Here is a 20814-nt window from a genome sequence, read left to right on the forward strand (position 1 = left end):
TATATAGGGTATGGTTAAAATGAAAACCCACTTGAGTTGTGAAAACCCGCGAAAACCTATGTAACATCGTTTTTTTTGTTACATGTAATATATATTGTAACATTTAATATAAAACATCGAAACATAAAAAAAAAATGTTTTGCTATTTTTTAACATTTTTTACTAATTTTTATATATGTTTTCAGGAGAGAGAAAAGTTATATTTATATTTACATTTTTTATTCACTTTAATTATATAAGAATTTTGGTTTCTTTACTTTTTTAAAATTTTTGTTTTTTTTGTTTTATAATTTTTTTAAATATTTTTTTAGAGGTTTTTTTAGTGGTCCAAAATGATTCTCAAAGTTCTTAATTTGCCAAGGGTTCTCTTAGGATCTTTATAATATATATATATATATATATAGGGTAAGGTTAAAATGAAAACCCACTTGAGTTGTGAAAACCCGCGAAAACCTATGTAACATCGTTTTTTTTGTTACATGTAATATATATTGTAACATTTAATATAAAACATCGAAACATAAAAAAAAAATGTTTTGCTATTTTTAACATTTTTTTACTAATTTTTATATATGTTTTCAGGAGAGAGAAAAAGTTATATTTATATTTACATTTTTTATTCACTTTAATTGTTGACCACAAGATTTAAACATTAATTAAAAACATGTGGTTGAGAATGAGTTTCTAGAGTTTTCACAACTCAAGTGGGTTTTCATTTTATACTATATATAGGCTAAGTATAAAATGAAAACCCACTTGAGTTGTGAAAACTCTAGAAAATAGCAAAACAATTTTTTTTTGATGTTTTGTATTAAATGTTACAACATATATTACGTGTGTAAAAAAACAATGTTACATAGGGTTTTTACAACTCAAATGAGTTTTCATTCTATACTTTCCCATATATATATATATATATATATATATATATATATATATATATATATATGAGAGATTTCAAATGAGAACCCCTTTGAGTTTTAAGAACTCGAAAGAACTCAACGTAACGATTTTTTTTTGAATTTTTTTTACACATGTGTAATATGTGTAGGTTACATATACGTAAAAAAATTACAGAATTTTTTACGCATCGAGTCGACTTTTTACACATGTGTAACGGAAGTAAAAGTTAGTGTAATCACTTACATCTTTATTCTCTCTCCTATTTTGACTTTTTAGCCAGATTTAATCTCAACCACATATTCCAATCCATTTAATTAAATGTGTGACCAAGAATTGAGTTCTTAAGTTCTTAAAACTCAACATGTTTATTAAAATATCCATCCCCTCTATGTATGTATGTATGTATGTATGTAGGAGATAGATAAAATGAAAACCCATATCACTTGTGGAAACTTTGAAAAACCAATACTTGGCTCATGTACTTCCACATATACCATTTTGGCCTTTTGGAATTTATTGTGTTGAGGGTAGTTTGGTCTCTTAGATATTTCATTCACTCAATCCTTATCTTTATTCTGACACATTTCTTTCCCTGTGTACTTCTATCTCTTTACACTTTTATAAATTATAATTCGTCATAATTGTCCTCCCTCTAAATTATATAAGGCTGAGGGGTGTGGAGCGCTAGGAAGGGCGCAAGAGGCCGGACGCTCGCGGCCCGGGGCGCGAGCACCACACCACCGAGGCGCGATAGGGGCGCGAGAGGGGCGCGAGAGCGGAAAACGAGGCAGGCGCCAGGGTGCTAGCGGCTGAGAATGGCGCAAGAGTTTTCTTGGAAAGGGTGAATAGCCGTTGGGGGGTGTTTTATTTAAAAAAAAAAAACGTTTTTTTTTCCTATATATAATAACAAACCCATATCAAACCCATTTCAACACCCATATCAAACCTATTTCCAACTCGATTTTGTTTCTCTGTATTAAACATATATCAAACCCAAACCAATATCACATACCACACCCAAAACCCGAAATCACCCCATCTTCCAAACCTTTTTTTAAAAACATGGCTGGAAATTGGTACCCAAAACCTAGAATCAGATTACAGTTACGACGATTTATGGTCGGCACCGGACCAACCGATGTTTTATTCGGGGTCGCAACAACCATCCGGCTTTCAACCATCCAACCATCCAACATACAACCATCCGGCTTTCAACCATCCAACATACAACCGTATCCGGAAGAGGTTGATCGAAGAAGACGAAGCCGAATAATAAGAATAATGTTTTTTCTTTAGTACTTTAATTTTTTTTTATATATTAATGTGTTTTTTTAATTAATGTGTGTTTTTTTAAATAATTTCTTGTTTTTTTAATTAATGTGTGTTTTTTTAAATAATTTATATATTAAGGTTGATCCAACATACTACCACTGCCACACGTGTGGGGGGCGCGAGAGGGGGCGTGAGTGGGGGCGCCAGCCAATAATATTGTGACGTGTGGCAGAGAGAGAAACTTGATAAGATGGGTGTTGGTAGTGGTGATAGCGCCCCGGGCCATGGTGTGGAGGGGCGCGAGAGGGGGCGCGAGCGGTTTATTTTTTTATTTTTTTATAAATGTATTAAAAAAACGTATTATTAAAAAAACAAGAAATTATTTAAAAAAACACACATTAATTAAAAAAACACATTAATATATAAAAAAAAAATTAAAGTACTAAAGAAAAACATTATTCTTATTATTCGGCTTCGTCTTCTTCGATCAACCTCTTCCGGATACGTTCTTTTTGTTTTTCCATCAGCATTTGGTCGACCGGATTTAGGTGGCTGAAGTCACTTGCAAGGAAGTCCAAATCTCTCATTCTTTTTTTTTTCCTTTTTGTCAATAGAGACCACCTCCATGGTTTTGTTGAATTTATTGAGGGATTCAACAAGATCGTTGATGTTTACGGCTTCCCCCTCAGCCGGTTTTTTCCCCCTGGCGTCCCTTCCCAATGGCCGCCTCCTCGGCGGTGAAGACATTTCCTCCCCCGCAACGTTTAGGTCGAATCCAACCCGGCAATCCGACCCAGCGGAAGTGCTGTACGCTCCAGACGAACTAGTTTTAGTCCGTTTCGGCCCTACTTCCGCATCAAGGTCCGGTGCCACCAGCTCAACCCACTTGGAACACCTTCTCAACCTCTCCCACACCTTTACATCGTCCCACGTCTTCACCGTCCCATACCTCCGCAGGCACTCCTGCCTCCACTCTTCGACAGTGAAATTATAGACCTCCAAATCGTCACTGCCACTTGGTCTCATACGACCGGCGTTCCTGTTGAACAGATTAGTAAACAAGCCGACAAATTTTCTGATTTCGGTCCACCGACCCGAAATCATATCGGCGTTCCGCTCTGTACTCCCAACGAGCGAATAGAACGTCTCCCTAACCTTTGTCCAAAAGACCTTGCTCTTTTGGTAGTCCGCTGCAAAATGCATAATAAATTTGTATGTCATTTAACTTTTTTATTTAACCTTTTTATTAAAAATCATTTTTAAAAACGTTAAAACAATTACCGCAACGCCGATCCTCAGAAGTGGCTATCCAAGCCCGACACAGGGCTTCCTTCTCATCCGATGACCACGGAGTGATTTTCCGTTTCGCCCTTCCGGTCGAAGCCGAACCCGACCCGTCCGTTGCAACTTGTTTTTTCCGGTGGACGCGTCTTCTTTGTCCCGCAGCTTCACCTTCTGGTTCTGGTTCTTGTGTCTCCGGAACTACAAAGTTAGGAGACGGTTGTATGTTGGATGGTTGAAAGCCGGATGGTTGTTGCGACCCCGAATAAAACATCGGTTGGTCCGGTGCCGACCATAAATCGTCGTAACTGTAATCTGATTCTAGGTTTGGGTACCAATTTCCAGCCATGTTTTTAAAAAAAGGTTTGGAAGATGGGGTGATTTCGGGTTTTGGGTGTGGTATGTGATATTGGTTTTGGGTGTGGTATGTGAGAATGGTTTTGGGTGTGGATATATGTGATATATATTGTGATATATATAGAGGAAATTAAATTTTTTTTTTTTATTCACATTTAAGCCTCCAACGGCTCTTTCACCATTCCCCAAGCACCCTGACGCGCAACAGCTCCCGCGAGCCCCCTGGCGCCTGCATCGTTTTCCGCTCTCGCGCCCCTCTCGCGCCCCTATCGCGCCTCGGTGGTGTGGTGCTCGCGCCCCGGGGCGCGATCGTCTGGCCTCTTGCGCCCTTCCTAGCGCTCCACACCCCTCAGCCTAACATTTCAAAAACATCTTAAAGACTCTCTCTAAAAGACCAAACAGATTAAGGTTCCACGTGCTTACACTTTAGGCCATCACATTTTAATTCTATTGGTTGTCACATTTATTTTATAAACTCATCTTTTTTAGATGTTTTATATTAAGTAACATTCAGTATTTAATAAATATTCATAATTTGGTATTTAATAAAGGAAAATTATACGTGTTCGCTAATATTCGTTTTATGTACTTTTAAACAAATATTTTTAAAAATAACTATTTACATATTCTAACACATGTATTTGGTATCGGTATCGGTATCGGTTCGGTACCGGTATGGTACTAATATTTCATGCAAAATTCGAGAAATACTGTTACCGTGTCGGTATCTAAAACTCAAAACTTGGTACCAATTGTACTAAATCGTTATCGAATTCGGTACCGGAGGTCCGGTACCGAAAACACTCGTCCCTACTTATAATAATTATTTACTTACGGGCGCATCAAATATGTAAAACCTAAATATGTAGAAGTTTCAAACTTTTGTAGTTTTATTTTACTTATGTATGTTCTCATTTATATATTAACGTATATTATGCATAAATATATAACAATTATTATTTGTTTATTTTAAGTCAATATGCTATCCTTATATATTTGAATCCAGATGGTAATCAATTAACAAATTTTTTTAAACTTTAAAATATGTAAATTATATTTAAGATATGTAATTATGGCAAAGTATAAAATGAAAACCTACTTGAGTTGTGAAAACCCGCGAAAACCCTATGTAACATCGTTTTTTTTATTACATGTAATATATGTTGTTACATTTAATACAAAACATCGAAAACATAAAAAAAATGTTTTGTTATTTTTTTTTACATTTTTTTATTTATGTTTTCATGAGAGAGAAAGTGTAAATTAACTTTAACATTTTTTATTAACTTTAATTGTGGACCACAAGATTTAATTTTTAATTAAAAATATGTGATTGAGAATGAGTTTCTAAAGTTTTCACAACTCAAGTGAGTTTTTATTCTAACCTAACCCATGTAATTATATCAAATACATAAATTAAGATACTTTAAGGTATGTTAAATTATATTAAATATGTAAATTAACAAAATTCTTTATACTTTAAAATATATCAATTTAACACAATTATGTTAAATGTGTAAATTAACATAATATTTTAAACTTTACATTATGTAAATTATGTGAATTAACATAATTTTTTTAAACTTTAAAATATGTAAATTATATTAGGCTATGTAAATTATGTTAAATATATAAATTAACATCATTTTTTAAATTTAAAATATGTAAATTATGTTAAATAGTAAGTTAGCATAATTTTTTATGCTTTAAAATATGTAAATTATATTAAGATATGTGAAGTATGTCAAATACATAAATTAACATACTTTAAAATATGTAAATTATATTAAATATTTAAAATAGCATACTTTTTGATAGTTTAAGATATGTAAACATTTAATTTAATAAAGGTTGAATTGTTATACAAATTTTGATTTGGGTTAGGATAATAAAAAAAAAGTTAAAATAAAATAATAAGACTTTGGTTGAGAATACAAACGGAAATTTGGGCACCATTTGAGTCAACAATCTTGATTTTTTTTTTTTACCCAGAAAACAAGTTCGAAGTCAATAAAATAAAGGGTTAATAATGAGTACCAATTTGATAATATTATTATTAACTCGGAATAAATAATGAAACTTGATAGAGAGGAGAGAGAAATAATATTTATTAAAAGGTTTGACTTTAAAAAGAAAGTGAGAGAAATACCTGTGCAGTTTTGTGTAAGAAGAGAGAGAGAACTTATAACTCTTACCTCAATTACCCTTCTATGTACTATAACTTAATAAAATATTAACTTCTATTGATTTGGAGCTCATCTTGTAATCTCAACCGTTCAGTTATCAAATCAATGGTTCAAGGAGAGTTTCTAAGGTTTCTTGAAGTGAGGTGGGTTTTTAATATATCCTAACCCTATATATATATATATATATATATATATATAGGGGAAGTATAATTTGAGAACCTTGTTGAGTTTTAAATGCTTCATTCTTAACCACACATTTAATTAAATAGATTAAATTATGTGGTTGAGATTAAATTTGATTAAAAAGTTAAGTAGAAGAAAGAATAAAGATGCACAGTAATTACACTAATTTATATGTCCACAATACCTATGTAAAAAGTCATGTCGGTGCGTAAAAAATTCTGTAATTTTTCTGTGTACATGTAACCTACATATATTACGTATATGTAAAAAAAATTCAAAAAAAAATGTTACGTTGAGTTATTTCGAGTTCTTAAAACTCAAAGTGGCTTTCAAAAGAAATCAATCATATATATGTATGTACGTGCGTACGTGTGTTTGTATGTATGTATGTAAGAGAGAGAGAGAGAGAGAGAGAGAGAGAGAGAAGTATGATGGATCCACTAAAATCCCAATCCCAAGCCCTTTGCTGCCGGTCTTCACATTATCGTCCAACCCCTACCTCCAGGATGTCCCTCTTCAGTGTTTGAGGCTTTAAAGTCCCCTTTACCACCCACTTTACTAAAAGGCAGCCTTACTAATTTAAGATTAACCTTCAAATGTTTCACACGACACCTATATAAATAAAGATAGTTAGCACAATAGAACAAGGAAATAATGTCTAAATCCAAATTTATGTATACAAGACACAAGTATAGTAAGATGCAATAACTACAATGAGTAAGGACTAATACTGTTGATTCGAGGCAACCCTCAATATAAAAAAAAACACAAGTGAAAATAGACCCAAAATAATAAGTCTTTCTTATCCATTATGAAAATATCGAAACATTAAATAGTAACAAATTAGACTACATATCCAAATCAAACACAATTAAAAATAAACAGATAATGATATTTAAATATTAAACTTATCCCGCAAGATCTTAGATAACCATTGTTAATCCAAATAAGAGTTTGCATGATCGTAGCAACTCCGGCCCCTTGAAAACGTCTTTGTCCTCAAGGATGGAATGCCGTTGCCATGGCGGTCGCCACTCGAGTCATACAACGACAAGTGGGGCGGTCTCAACGTAGCACCATGGTAGCCACCATTCGAGTCCTGCTGTTCTATACCCGATCATCATATTTGCAGTAGGGTATGACTTCGCAGAAGCGTCATGTGTGGAGTTTTTTCACATCGGAAGTTTGTGGCTGATAGGACAAAAGTTGTACTTCGTGGTGTGCTTTTCCTTTTAATGATAAAAAAATTGACAACCTTTGATAGTTTTTTTACTGTCTTCAGTCCATCAATTGGGATGGGAACGAAGGTTTTTGGCACCAAGTTGAGTTGATGGAAGTGGTTGATGTGGAATCAGGGGGCGGTGGTAGCGGGGCAGGTGGCGGTTTGGTTGAAGACGTAGAAAAATTGCTAAGTTCAATCAAACCTGGGTTATTTAGGGCACCATTACGAAATTGATTAAGCATTGCATGAGTGAAAATATCCCATGTGATGAAGTATGAACTCTAATGCCAACCATTGAACCACCTGAATAGTTCATCAACGAAGGATTCAGCAACACAGGGAAACCGCCCGTCGCCATAGATCGCGTAAAAGAGAAAATACCATTCGGCTTGATAGATCCATATAGCGGGATTAGATCCAGTAAAAAGAGGTAATTGTGGATGCTCCCATAAGAGTTCTTCCAAATCCATCTAGGCTAACTCTCAATAAAAACACCAATTGTTACGGTTTATTCGAGACAACTGTCAATCTCCCAAGAACACAAGAGAAAATAGACCTAAAATAATAATTCTTTCTTAATCATTATGAAAACGTCGAAACATTAAATAGGAACAAAGTAAGACTTTAAATCTAAATCAAACACAATTAACAATAAACAGATAATGATCTTTAAATATTAGACTTATCGCGCATAATTTTAGATAACCACTATTAATTCAAATAGGAGTTTGCATGCTCGTATCATGAACACTATGCCTCATGTTGCCCTCAAACAATTAAGAAAACAAGAACAATGGAACCTTGTGCCAGTAGCTGAAGAACCAGCCCTCTCATAGCTCATACGTCTTTTAAAATAAGAAACAAACTGAACTTAGCTATTTCTTTTCGTCATCATGAAAATACTTCAATTATGATCGAAGAACCAGAATGCGTAGACTTCATTGCCGAAAGGAATCAAGCCAAATGCCCACAACTAATTAATAATGAAACATGTGATTCAAGTCATGAATATGTCAACACAAACAATGAACTCTAGAAGAAGATAAGGGAGCATTCAACGGATTAAAAATCATGCTAATATTTTTCTCTCTTATTTTATAATTAATAGTTAAAAAGAAAAAAACGACTTTAATTAATCTTCCACATGCTTTAATTGATACACGCATGATCATGTTGGAACAGATTTGATTTGATGAACACCAGAATAAATGAAATATATCAACCAAATTAATATTGATTAACAAATCTATATATACATAAATAGAACATCTAATATTAAAAATAGAAATATATTCACACCCATAATAGCCTTAAAACTTGAAATAAAATTTAATTTCATTAAACCAAAACAGATACACCCAACTTGACTTTGAATAAAACATACTTTGGAAATTTATTTAATTTTATCATTCTGAAACCTTTCCATGTCTTGTGTTTCTAAAGTCACCCATGCTTCAATACCATCTCCATTGGGAGTATCCGTCAACACGGAACCCGTGTGGGTTGAAGATCCATACGTTGTACTTACAAGTGCCGGATTTCCCCACCCGAAATCAACTTTGTTTAAACCAGACATGCATAAGCTCGAGCACCAGAAGGATCTCTTGGCCATATTTTTTAAATCTTCATTCCCTAATCTTGAAAGAATCAAATCAGTATTTTGTCGAGCCAGTTGTGGACTATGGAGTCGTTCAAGTTCCATCTTCTGCTTTTTAATCTCGGAAACCACGAAACACAATGATGCTTCACTTTCATGCCGCGTAGTGACCAGCATATCTGCGATGAGATTTCCCACGGTCGTTTGGGGCAGCTTTGGGACAACTTTGTTACGTATATTAACAGGAACAACTAAAATAGATGGCTTAAAATCAGAAGATGTTCTTGGGTTGGTTGCTGCCACTACTGTTTTATAAATTAGTGAAGTCAATCCTTCGACCCGTGTAGGTTTGTTTATAAATAATGTTGATCCACCTTCCGCCAATGCGATAGCCTTATTCTTTAGGTCTTGTAATTTTGAATTTTCGGGTGACAGGATTGACACACCTCCACGGCTGAAGTTTCATGGGCAAGAAAATTGGCGGTAGCTGGGGAACGAATAAAATGAGGGTTAAGAGGCAAAACCAGTTTGTGATCGGTGGAACCATAACGTGCCACCGAAGCCCAATCACTCGGGAATGAGCCAAGAGTACAGCCATCAGCAACTTTATGTGATAGAGACACTGCCACCGCCATTCCACCACACGCAAAGTGATTGACTTGTACCGCAACAAGATTCGCTCTCTCATGCGAGTTTTCCCATACCATGCCATCAGCAAATAGTTGTCCATCACTTATTTGTTGTAACATATTCAGTTGGCTGTCATGTTTGGCTTCAACAAACACGACTCCATCATCGTTACAATCGATGTAAGATGCCGTCGGTGTGTGTAATCTGCCGGCAAACGGATAGTATCGTGTTAGGCTTTGTGACAAGGATTTCTTTAACACCCGGACTTTGTCATCAGGGGTTAAAGTGCCATTTTCATTGTTTGGGTGGTAGAGAATTAGCGGCATATATACGTGTGCGGTTCGTTGATCAATGTCAGAAAGATTATAAGTCCGGAGATGAGATGGTGTTGGAGAGGAAGGCTTCACCATTTTTCGAGAAACAACGGTGTGCTTTGCGTTCATCATCATCAACTTTTAATGGAAAGATTTTATTGTTTATATCTTGTAGCTGCAAATTATATGTAGATAAATATGTACTATTGAAGAGGTAGGTCCCAGCAGAGCCCAGTTGGACCCACAGAACTCACATTGAAGAGAGACGTCTGCGCAGAAACCAACTGGATCCGCAGGACCCACCATGCTCAGAGACGTGACGTCCTTACGCGCAGTACGCAAGCTGTTCCCGCAGGAAATGCCTCCCAATGGTGAAGTACTCCGCCTGTTCCCGCAGCTGCGGATACAAGCCATCAGGGAAGGCCACCCGCGCAGCAAGGCTACACGCACAAGGCACTTAGCTCTCAATAATTCAGTAGTCACCTGAAGGAATGAGCAAAGCCGGGAACAATCCCGCACAAAGGCGGGAGGGGGAATGTTCTCTTTTCAAATCAAATGATTAATTTCTAGAATGTTCTCTTTTTAATTTCTAGAATGTTCTCTTTTTTAAATCAAATAAATTTGATAATGTAAAATTTGATAAACAGGTTTAAGATAGAAGTTTCTAGAATGTTCTCTTTTTAAATCAAATGATTAATTTAAATACTTAGGATAAAAATAATAATAACAAAATATTTTGTTACATGTTATAAAATATTAATCTAGGCATTCCGGTTCAACGTGTTATATTAATGATTAAGCACGGTTATGATGAAATGAACATAGGATCATATAATTACGCATATAAAGAAAACGTTATTCAATAAATGACACATAATTCAACACTAATAAATGTAGACGATGAAATTAATACGAGCATAAAAGACTAGCGTTTTTGCAAGAGAAATCCATAGATGTTACAATTATGTTCTATTTTCTATATGTATGTTACTATTTTCTATTTATCTAGTTGATTTGTAGGATGTATTAACTTATGTGTAGGTTATAATGTGTAGATTTGATGGGTAGTTGTAACAAATTTGTTATAATGGATATATTAATTCAAGTGCAGAATGTATCAATTCACGTGTAGGATAAATTAATTTATGCATAGAATGCAATATTAAAATTCTACATGTTTGGTACGTAGGAGGTAAAATTTTATGATATTAGTCTGTAAAAATTTAAAAGTTTATGTTGTATTGTTTAATGCCAAGTACGTCACATTTACTTAATGTGTAGGATGACGTTCTATGGTTCACAAGAGACAAGTGCTTAATGATATTTAATGACAATTCAATGACTAGATGAATAGAGGTAACTTATGACGACATTTACTTTGGTGTGACAACTCTTATCATTTTTTTTAATTAAAATAGTGTAATAATAAAGTCTTGGTGATTATCAAATTGTCACTTTTATTGAATACAATTGATTATACATAATTAATTGTTTAGATCAACTTCTCGTACTTCTCACTGTAACTTAACTTCTCGCATGAACTATTACAGGGGATGGATCCTACAAGAAGTGCGAGAAGTAAATCTCAACCATTAATTACACAAATCAATGGTTTATGTTACACCGTGGCAATTTAGTAAATATCAAGAACTTGTTACCATATACTAATTGTTTACAAGGCAAAGAAGTCATTAGTGTGTAGCTAACAAAAAGAAACAGCAATTAAACATTGAATGTGTTTTATTTTTTGCAGATACATAATATAAAATTTTTATTTTTGATACAACTTGTTTTTAATAAATTTTATACTAAAATGATGACAACATAATATTTAACAAAGTTGTTTATTTGGATCTTTACACCAGAATTTAATCTTTTTTCATTTCACACATTCGCTGTTTATTTGGAAGTTACACAAGAATTTAAAATGAAGACAATATAATAATTAAAGTTGTTTATTTGGATATTAAAAATATACATACACGCATACCTACGTTTGTATGTACATACCTACATACATCGATATATATCTACCGAATAACCCATGTACATACCGGGACACATATGTACTTACATATCCTCATACCTATATAAAACCCTGTACAAATGAAACTTTACAACTATGCGCATACATCCCTCCTAACTACAGACGTACATAGCTAAATACTTACATAGATACATACATACTATCACACCAGCGTACACCCAAATACGTACGTACGTACATACATACCCATGTACGAGCATACGTCGTCTAGATACAAACAGTCAAATGATACGTACCTACACTGCATTAGTTATGGGTACACGACATTTGAAAGTGTGTCGACACTTCACTACACTACATTAGTTATAACTACACAACATTTGAAAAGTGTGCCTACACGACATCACGTTAATTTTGCCTACAATATATTAGATATGTCTACACTATATTAATTATAACTACACAATGTTTTAAAGTGTGCTTGCATCTTATTACGTAGCTATATCTGCATTACATAGATAAGCTTACACTATATTAGCTGATTAAAATCAAAGGGGAAAAAATCACATTTGAGATCAAATGATGATGATGATGATATATAATTTGCCATGTTTTAGAATTAAATGATTTTAGATCAAACAGATTCTAATGGTTCAAATTTTATATGAAATAAATAAATACTAATAATAATAATAACAATTTGTAACTTATCATCTACTAGTAATTTATCATTAATTATTAAACCATTAATGAGCATGAGTTACAAAACAAAACACTTTATATTTCACTAATATACTATGTATATAAATAATCAAAAAATAAAAAATAAATCAAATGATTGGTTAGAATCTCTTCTCGCACTTCTCGCAATAAATGATTTTAACCAATCACATTATTTCTTATTTATTTTTGGATTATTTAAGTACAAGAGTAAAGTAGTAAAATGATACACTTTTACATTTGGTAACCAAAACCAATCCAACTTTAAGTTACCATCCAATTCTTTATTTAATAGTTAACTTTTGTTATTTCTTTTTTTATTACATTAATATAGGGTATGTGTTTGGCAAAACTAGTTGCTAGCTGAAAGCTAGTGGCCGGAAGCTTGTAGCTATAGCTTTTAAATATATTTAAGTGTTTGACAGATTAATTGAAGCTTTTAATTGAATGCATAAAATAACCAACGTTGGCATAACTAAAAAAATATTATATTAAATGTTTATATGTTGAAGGTTATATGAGTAATTTTAAATATTAAAAACTTGTATCTTTTTCTAAATGCTAATAGTTGAAGCTTTAGGTTTCAAGTTTTTTCTTCTAATCAAAAGATTTAAGCTTGTTCAACCAATCAAGACTATAATCATCTACATTTTGGTTATAGTTTTTCCAACATTTTGTTTTAAGTTTTAAAACGAAAAAAGAATATAAATTACATATATGTTAGGCTGAGGGGTGTGGGGGGCTCTAACGGGGGCGCGAGTGGGGGCTCCAGCCAATAATATTGTGACGTGTGGCAGAGAGAGAAACTGGATAAGATGGGTGTTGGAGCCCCCGCTGGAGCCCCTGGCCCTGGTGTGGAGGGGCGCGAGCAGGGGCTCCAGCGGATTTTTTTTTTATTTTTTTATAAATATATTCAAAAAACGTATTATTAAAAAAACTCATAAATTATTAAAAAAAACACACATTAAAAGAAAAACATTAATATCTAAAAATAAAATAAAAATTAAAGTACTAAAAAAACATTATTCTTATTCTTCGGCTTGGTCTTCTTCGATCAACCTCTTTCGGATACGTTCCTTTTGCTTTTCCATCAGCATTTGATCGACCGGATTTAGGTTACTGAAGTCTCTTGTAAGGAAGTCCAAATCTCTCATTCGACTTTTTTCCTTTTTGTCATTAGAGACCACCTCCATGGTTTTGTTGAATTTATTGAGGGATTCAACAAGATCGACGATGTTTACGGCTCCCCCTCAGCCGGTTTTTTCCCCTTGGCGTCCCGTCCCAATGGCCGCCTCCTCGGCGGTGAAGACGTTTCCTCCCCCGCAATGTTTAGGTCGAATCCAACGCGGCAATCCGACGCGGCAGAAGTGCTATACGCTCCAGACGAACTAGTTTTAGTCCGTTTCGGCCCTACTTCCGCATCATGGTCGGGCGCCACCAGCTCAACCCACTTGGCACACCTTTTCAACCTCTCCCACAACTTTACATCGTCCCACGTCTTCACCGTCCCATACCTCCGCAGACACTCCTGCTTCCACTCTTCGACAGTGAAATTGTAAACCGCCAAATCATCACTGCCACTTGGTCTCATACGACCGGCGTTCCTGTTGAAAAGATTAGTAAACAAGCCGACAAATTTTCTGATTTCGGACCACCGACCCGAAATCATATCGGCGTTCCGCTCTGTACTCCCAACGAGCGAATAGAACGGCTCATTTCTCATCCCAACGGCTCTTTCACGCATTCCCACGTCCCTTTACGCCTCAGCCTTCCCGCGACCGGCCTTGCGCCCGCCTTGGTTCCCGTGCTCGCGCCCCTCTCGCGCCTCGGTGGTGTGGTGCTCGCGCCTGGGGGCGCGAGCGGAGGGGCTCTCGCGCCCCCGCTGAGCCCCACACCCCTCAGCCTTAAATGGCATATGACGATTGTCTCACTTTAACATGCTATTCATAAGAGAAACCACTTCCTTTTTGACACGTATCCAATGCCGTACAATTTCGGTTATCTCACACCCACTTTCAGTGCGCACATATACATACATATAGTACACTAACTAACCTCTGATATGTAATTGATGATGAAGCCACTAGATTTTTTTTATAACACATATAGTTTCATTTAATCGTTTTTTCCTATAACTCACGTTCCTTGATTTAAAAAGAAAACGAGCGAACACAAAGCTATTTTTTTCTCGTATAAATTTTATTGGAAACGAAATTGTATTTAAAGTATTCTATATTTTGTTTCGTAAGCCATGGTGTCAATATTTGTTGAGCATTTGTTGAGCATGCATATATATAACTTTTTGAGGCTTCTCTTTTCTTTGTCGATAGTGACTGACAGTGCCGTAACAAACAAAAACAGTATCAACTTAGTTTCCATCGCATCATCGTCACAACGAACGTCTTAGTCAACTTTTTTTTTTAGCGACAAATTTATTTTAATTTTTGTCGTATGTGGGACTTGAATCTATGAGATCTAAATCCTTCCAACCCAAGGGGTTTATAGATTTTGTCTTAGTCAATAGACCACCAACCCCGTTAATACGTGTTACGGTGTTAGTCAAGTAGTTGGTAATTTTATACTCTGCATCATCTTTTTTTTTTCAAACAACTACTCTACATCATATATGTATGTTTTTGATATAATTATCACTTTCTTAAAATATAAAAGTTATTTTCATTTATTAAAACATTTTCAGGTATTAAAACTCAATCATGAAACTATCTCCCGTTCACCAAACCATCTGCAATGGGACGTTCATGATGTGGAGACATGTACGTGCGAGAGGGGGTGGGGAGTGACGCCTTTAAAGAGAGAAATGATAGAGCGCCGACATGGAGACAGACAGACCGCAAGCGAAGGCTTTACCCCCACGAAGGCACGAATGGTCTTATAGATTGTATGCTTGTTGTACTACTAAAAACCAGAAACAGGATCAAATACATTTTATTCTTAGCATGAGAACAGTGAGAACCAATTTGTTGTTATCATTAGGTCTATTTTTATAGGTATTTGCTGTTATTTTTTGTTCGTATTTGCTAATTTTCGATCATGAGACGTTATAAGTATTTGCTGATTTATGTTTTGTTGTTATTATTAGATTTTTTCTTTTGTTGTTATAAGTATTTGCTAGTATAGCTGTTATTATTTTGTTCTTGATTTTGATTCTTTTGTTGTACTTTTTAGGTTTTTTTCTTTGTTATTATAAATCATTGTTTATATAGATTGGTATTGTTTCTTACTTTTTCGGTTTTTTTATAAATTGGTATTATTTTCTACGTTCTCATGTTAAAATTAAAATACACATGAACCTCCCCCTAAAAGCCAATGGATGCAAGTTACAATTCATTTTTTATATTATCTTTTATTATTTCTTCTTTAACATAATCACATGCATTGTTGTTTTATTTTTACTTCTCTTTGTTTTAGTTTTTACAATTTCGTTTTTACTTCTTTTTCTTTTTATTACTCTTCAGATTCATTTATCGTGCCCTGTTTACTTTACAACCCATAAAACAGTATTATGATGGTCATTTTGGTTATATAAACATAGACTACCACTTGATAACCGAATGGGTAACATATTTTAAACAATCCTTTGTATCAATAAAGTGAATAATCCATATTTTAAAAAAATTACAAGCACAATATAAACATATAGTTAAGAGGTCAAACTTTCTAAACTGGTTAAACCAATCAACAAACTAGTCCCCTAAACTAATTTGGCCACAATATTCTTTTCTTAACCATATCAATTATTGCTCCTACTTTAGTTAAGTCTTCGACGAGACCATGATCCCAATCCCTACACATAACATCTAACACAATTAACAGATCATCAGTGGTCACATACAAAATTGTAATATACTTATACATGTATATACACAACACCTACACATCAACGTATACACAAATTGTAATATACACAAACAGATCAAGATATAACATAATATACACCCTACACATAACAAAATATATGCTTTAATCTTTCAAGAAATACACAATCAACACATAACCTAATATATACTAGACACCTTACACATAACATAATATATGCTTTAACCTTTCAAGAAATAAACAACCTACACATAAGATTATATATACTACACACCCTACACATAAGATTATATAAACTAGCGATGAGCTTGGTACCGTACCGGTACCGACTGGTACCTGTACCGAAAATCCCAATCCCGAAAATCACAAATTTTTGGTACCGATACCGGTACCGAAATGTTCGGTTCGGTACCACTACCGGTACGGTATCGGTATATAAGGTAAAATTCGGGAAATACCGGTACCGTACTGTACCGGTCCCGAAAACTCGAAACCTTGGTACCAATTCGGTATCGACGGTACCAAATCGGTACCGATTTCGGCACCGGTACCAATCGGTACCATATCGATTTTTGCTCATCCTTAATATAAACTGCACACCCTACACATAAGATAATATATACTTAAACTTAAACCTACACATAACATAAAATACTACACACCATACACATAAGATAACATATACTACTCACCCCACAAATAACATAATATACACTCAACTTAAACCTACACATAACGTGAAATGTACTACACAATCTACACATAACATAATATATACTGAAATTAACATCTAAAAAAACATATATAGTAAATCTTAAACTATAACATCATCATTTCTACATTAATTAAATTTATGCCAAAAAAAACTCGATTTTTATTACCAAATACAAAGTGTATGATTTTAACCATACATTTTTTTATCTACGAGCTAATAAGTTATGCTAGATCTGTAAGAAAAAGCTTTTGTGAACCTATATTCTGTTCTTAACATAATATGCTTTAAACATAAAATTCCTAATTTTTAAAACTAACTCAATAAAATACCGAATTGAAATTTCTATGCACTTATGCAAGTATTCAGATTAGGAAGTCATTGACTATTACAAGCAAAACAGAAGAACTTAATCCAAAGACTAGTCTGATGAGTAAGAGAACTCATTTGGCTTATAAAACTCATATCATTTGATTATACAATCGATGTGGGACAAGTCTCATACCGGGCAATGGTGTCAGTTCATAACAATAGACCCTTCTTAAGGCCAACGTCCACATTGGTCACAGCCACGTTGGTCACGGCTAGCTCACTCTAGGACCACCACTTCGAGCCCTCGTTGGTCATGACTAGCTTCCTCCAGGCCACCACTCCGAGGTTGGCTCTGATACCAATGTTACAAGCCAAACAGAAGAACTCAACCCAAAAGACTAGTCTGATAAGTAAGGAAACTCATTTAGCTTATAAACCCCACATTAGTTGGTCATACAACCGATGTGGGAAAAGTCTCATATATATATATACACACACACATAAAGTCATGTGCCCGCACGATAACAAGACATATAACAGCCTGATCATACAAATAACAAGAATTTTATGGTTTATATATACTAGAGCTTGATGATCTACTGATTTATATCGATAGAAAAAAAAAGTTTAATTTTTGTTAACATGAATTACATCTGGGTGCAACGAGTTGAACTAGTGGTCATTTATGCAGAAAAATTAGTGATTTTTTGTAAATTTGGAAAAAAATTTGTTTGTCTCTGTTTAGTTATAATATTTGTTGAAATTGGTTGTCAGTAGAGGAGAAAGAAACTATAAGAATAAAAGTATAAGTAATATTATTTAATTCAAAATAAAAGAGAAATGTAGTGTGTTTTACTCTTTTTAATGTAATTATAGATATGTGAATGGAAGACGGGAAGAGAAGACAGACGAGGGCTCCTGTTAGATTCGTAGAAACTATTAATATAGAAGGGAGGAGGGATAAAGGACGCCCCAAATTGACTTGGGCCGAGAGGATTAAGTTAAGGATAGGAATTCTTGGAGACGTAGGATTAAAGTTAAGGGTTTTTACGAGAAATGTAGAGTTTTGATTAGAATTATATCATATTGGCTTTTCTTTACCTTATTTCGAGTGATAGATGATATATTACTATAACTGGCGTTTGAACTCGTGTATTACACGGGATTTATCAAATAATAAAATAAACAATGTTCGTTATTTAAAAAAAAATAGAAGAAGAAAAAGAAACAAAGTTAAAACTAAAAAAGAAATTAATGAAATATATAATACTAACAATAAGAGCATTATCATCCATTCATCTATCTTTAAATCTAAAATTACTCTAAAAAATCACTGTTTTTCCTATCTCATGTTTAATTAAATAATATTTTTCTTTACATTCATCGTTATCTTTTCTTCCTCCTCTACTCACAACCACTTTTAAAAAATATTAAAATCATTATAGGGTAATATAAGAAATTTTCAAATATACAGAAAAATCATAACATTTTCTATCTTTTTCACTCACAACACCCTAAACTAGTCTCAATATTATAAAAACTCACTCACATAATTTGATGGATGGATTGGGAATGCTCTAAGCAGTCTAGAATCTCAAATTTACAAATTTAAGAAAATTTCTTTATATACAATAATTTGTTGTTTTGTCACATGTATTCTCATTATCATCCAATATCACATGTTTAAGATCACGTCTGCTGATTACTATGGATATAAAACGCAACATATAGTTGTCCGTGAAAAAGAAAAGGATATTGGAGGAACAAACCAACCCTAGAAAGAGATTGTTTTTGGCACTTATTAATCGTGATAACAAATCATACATAAAGCGGAAACTGTTTTCTTTAAAATTTGAAAGCACACTTTTTATCAAACGGAGTCAAAGTAACTTTATATATAACATGAACATCAACATCTTCAACTATATGATTTCCATATCGAGCATCATCATCATCATAATTAAAATCATCATCTTCACATTCAATCAACTAATAATATAATACATTCAGAACTATACTTTCTGATAAATTCATGTGATGCATTTCAGGATCTAAACTTTTCACGTTCATCTTATTATCTAAAGTTTTACAAAATAAGTTACCCTTTAGAAATCTAATAATTTTATGTAAATTTAAATTAAATTTTGAAAAGCGGTTATATTAAATTTCGAATCCCGTAATTTAGGTACTTTGGTTAGTAATACTTTTTTTAAGATTCTATCATTTATTATATTTTGTTAATTGTTAATATCACAATTATATATAATAAAGTTTTTTTAGATTGATTATTATGTTTCTAAATTTAAATTAAACATTTGAAATTTAAAAATCGTATGTATTGGAAATCTCAATAAAATCTTATACGTAAATTTTTTTTAAAAAAATCTTGTAATTAAAATTTTGTTTTTCAATAATTATTTAAGTGATGGTTTGATTTAGAAATTTATTAGTTTGATCCATTTACCATTTTATTTGACCTATTAATATAATTAGAATGAATAAGAGAAAAGTCTAGATTTTAAGAAGGAAAAATAGGTTAAGAATTATATGGGCTTGACACGTCATCGTCATCCTTTTCTATTATTAGTAAAGTAGGATATCCTACATTTAAATTAGTATTTTATAACATATATTATTCATTACTAATATCACTATTTTTATTTATCTATATTTATTACAACTTTAATAATTTACTATTACCTATTTATTTATTTATCTTAACTTAACATATATTTATTTTTCATTACTAATATCACTTTATTTATCTATCTTTATTACGACTACTTTAATTATTTTACTATTACTTATTTTATCATATTTATTGGTATATGTGTTTCTTTTATGGTCTAAAGGTAGTGTCGTGCGTTGAACTTGGAGTTTTTTACTTGGTCCCATGTATATGGTTTTGAAGCCGGGAGTCTTTCTGGAAGCAACCTCTTTATTTTTTTGGGATTAAGGTATGATTTCCTACATCTCACCCTTTCCAGACCATGCTAACAGCTTTACTATTGATAAGATTTTTACTGGGTACGGTTGTTGAATGAAAAACGGACTGAAAATGCTCTTATAACTCATATTACGAAAGAAAAGACTTTCTTTAAACTAGCAATACGCTATGCCCATAAAAGAGTTTAAATACAACAAATGAAGTTAGGCGGTTCATGGTTGATTAACAAAAACAGGTGTGTATGTTTATATATATATATATATAAGGTTAGGTTAGAATAAAATTTCACTTGAGTCGTGAAAACTCTATAAACTCATTATCAAACACATGTTTTTAATTAAAGATTAAATCTTG

General features: G+C 33.3%; 1 pseudogene; it reads right to left on the reverse strand.

Annotated features, from left to right (window-relative positions):
• Positions 1–7289: 7289 nt before the first annotated feature.
• Positions 7290–10098, reverse strand: LOC143586666 (limonoid 21-O-acetyltransferse-like; annotated as a pseudogene).
• Positions 10099–20814: the final 10716 nt, after the last annotated feature.

Source organism: Bidens hawaiensis, unplaced genomic scaffold (assembly GCF_021521415.1).
Source record: "Bidens hawaiensis isolate Kalapana, Puna unplaced genomic scaffold, B.hawaiensis_p1.1 tig00034755_1, whole genome shotgun sequence".
In the NCBI taxonomy this organism is placed as follows: Eukaryota; Viridiplantae; Streptophyta; class Magnoliopsida; order Asterales; family Asteraceae; genus Bidens; species Bidens hawaiensis.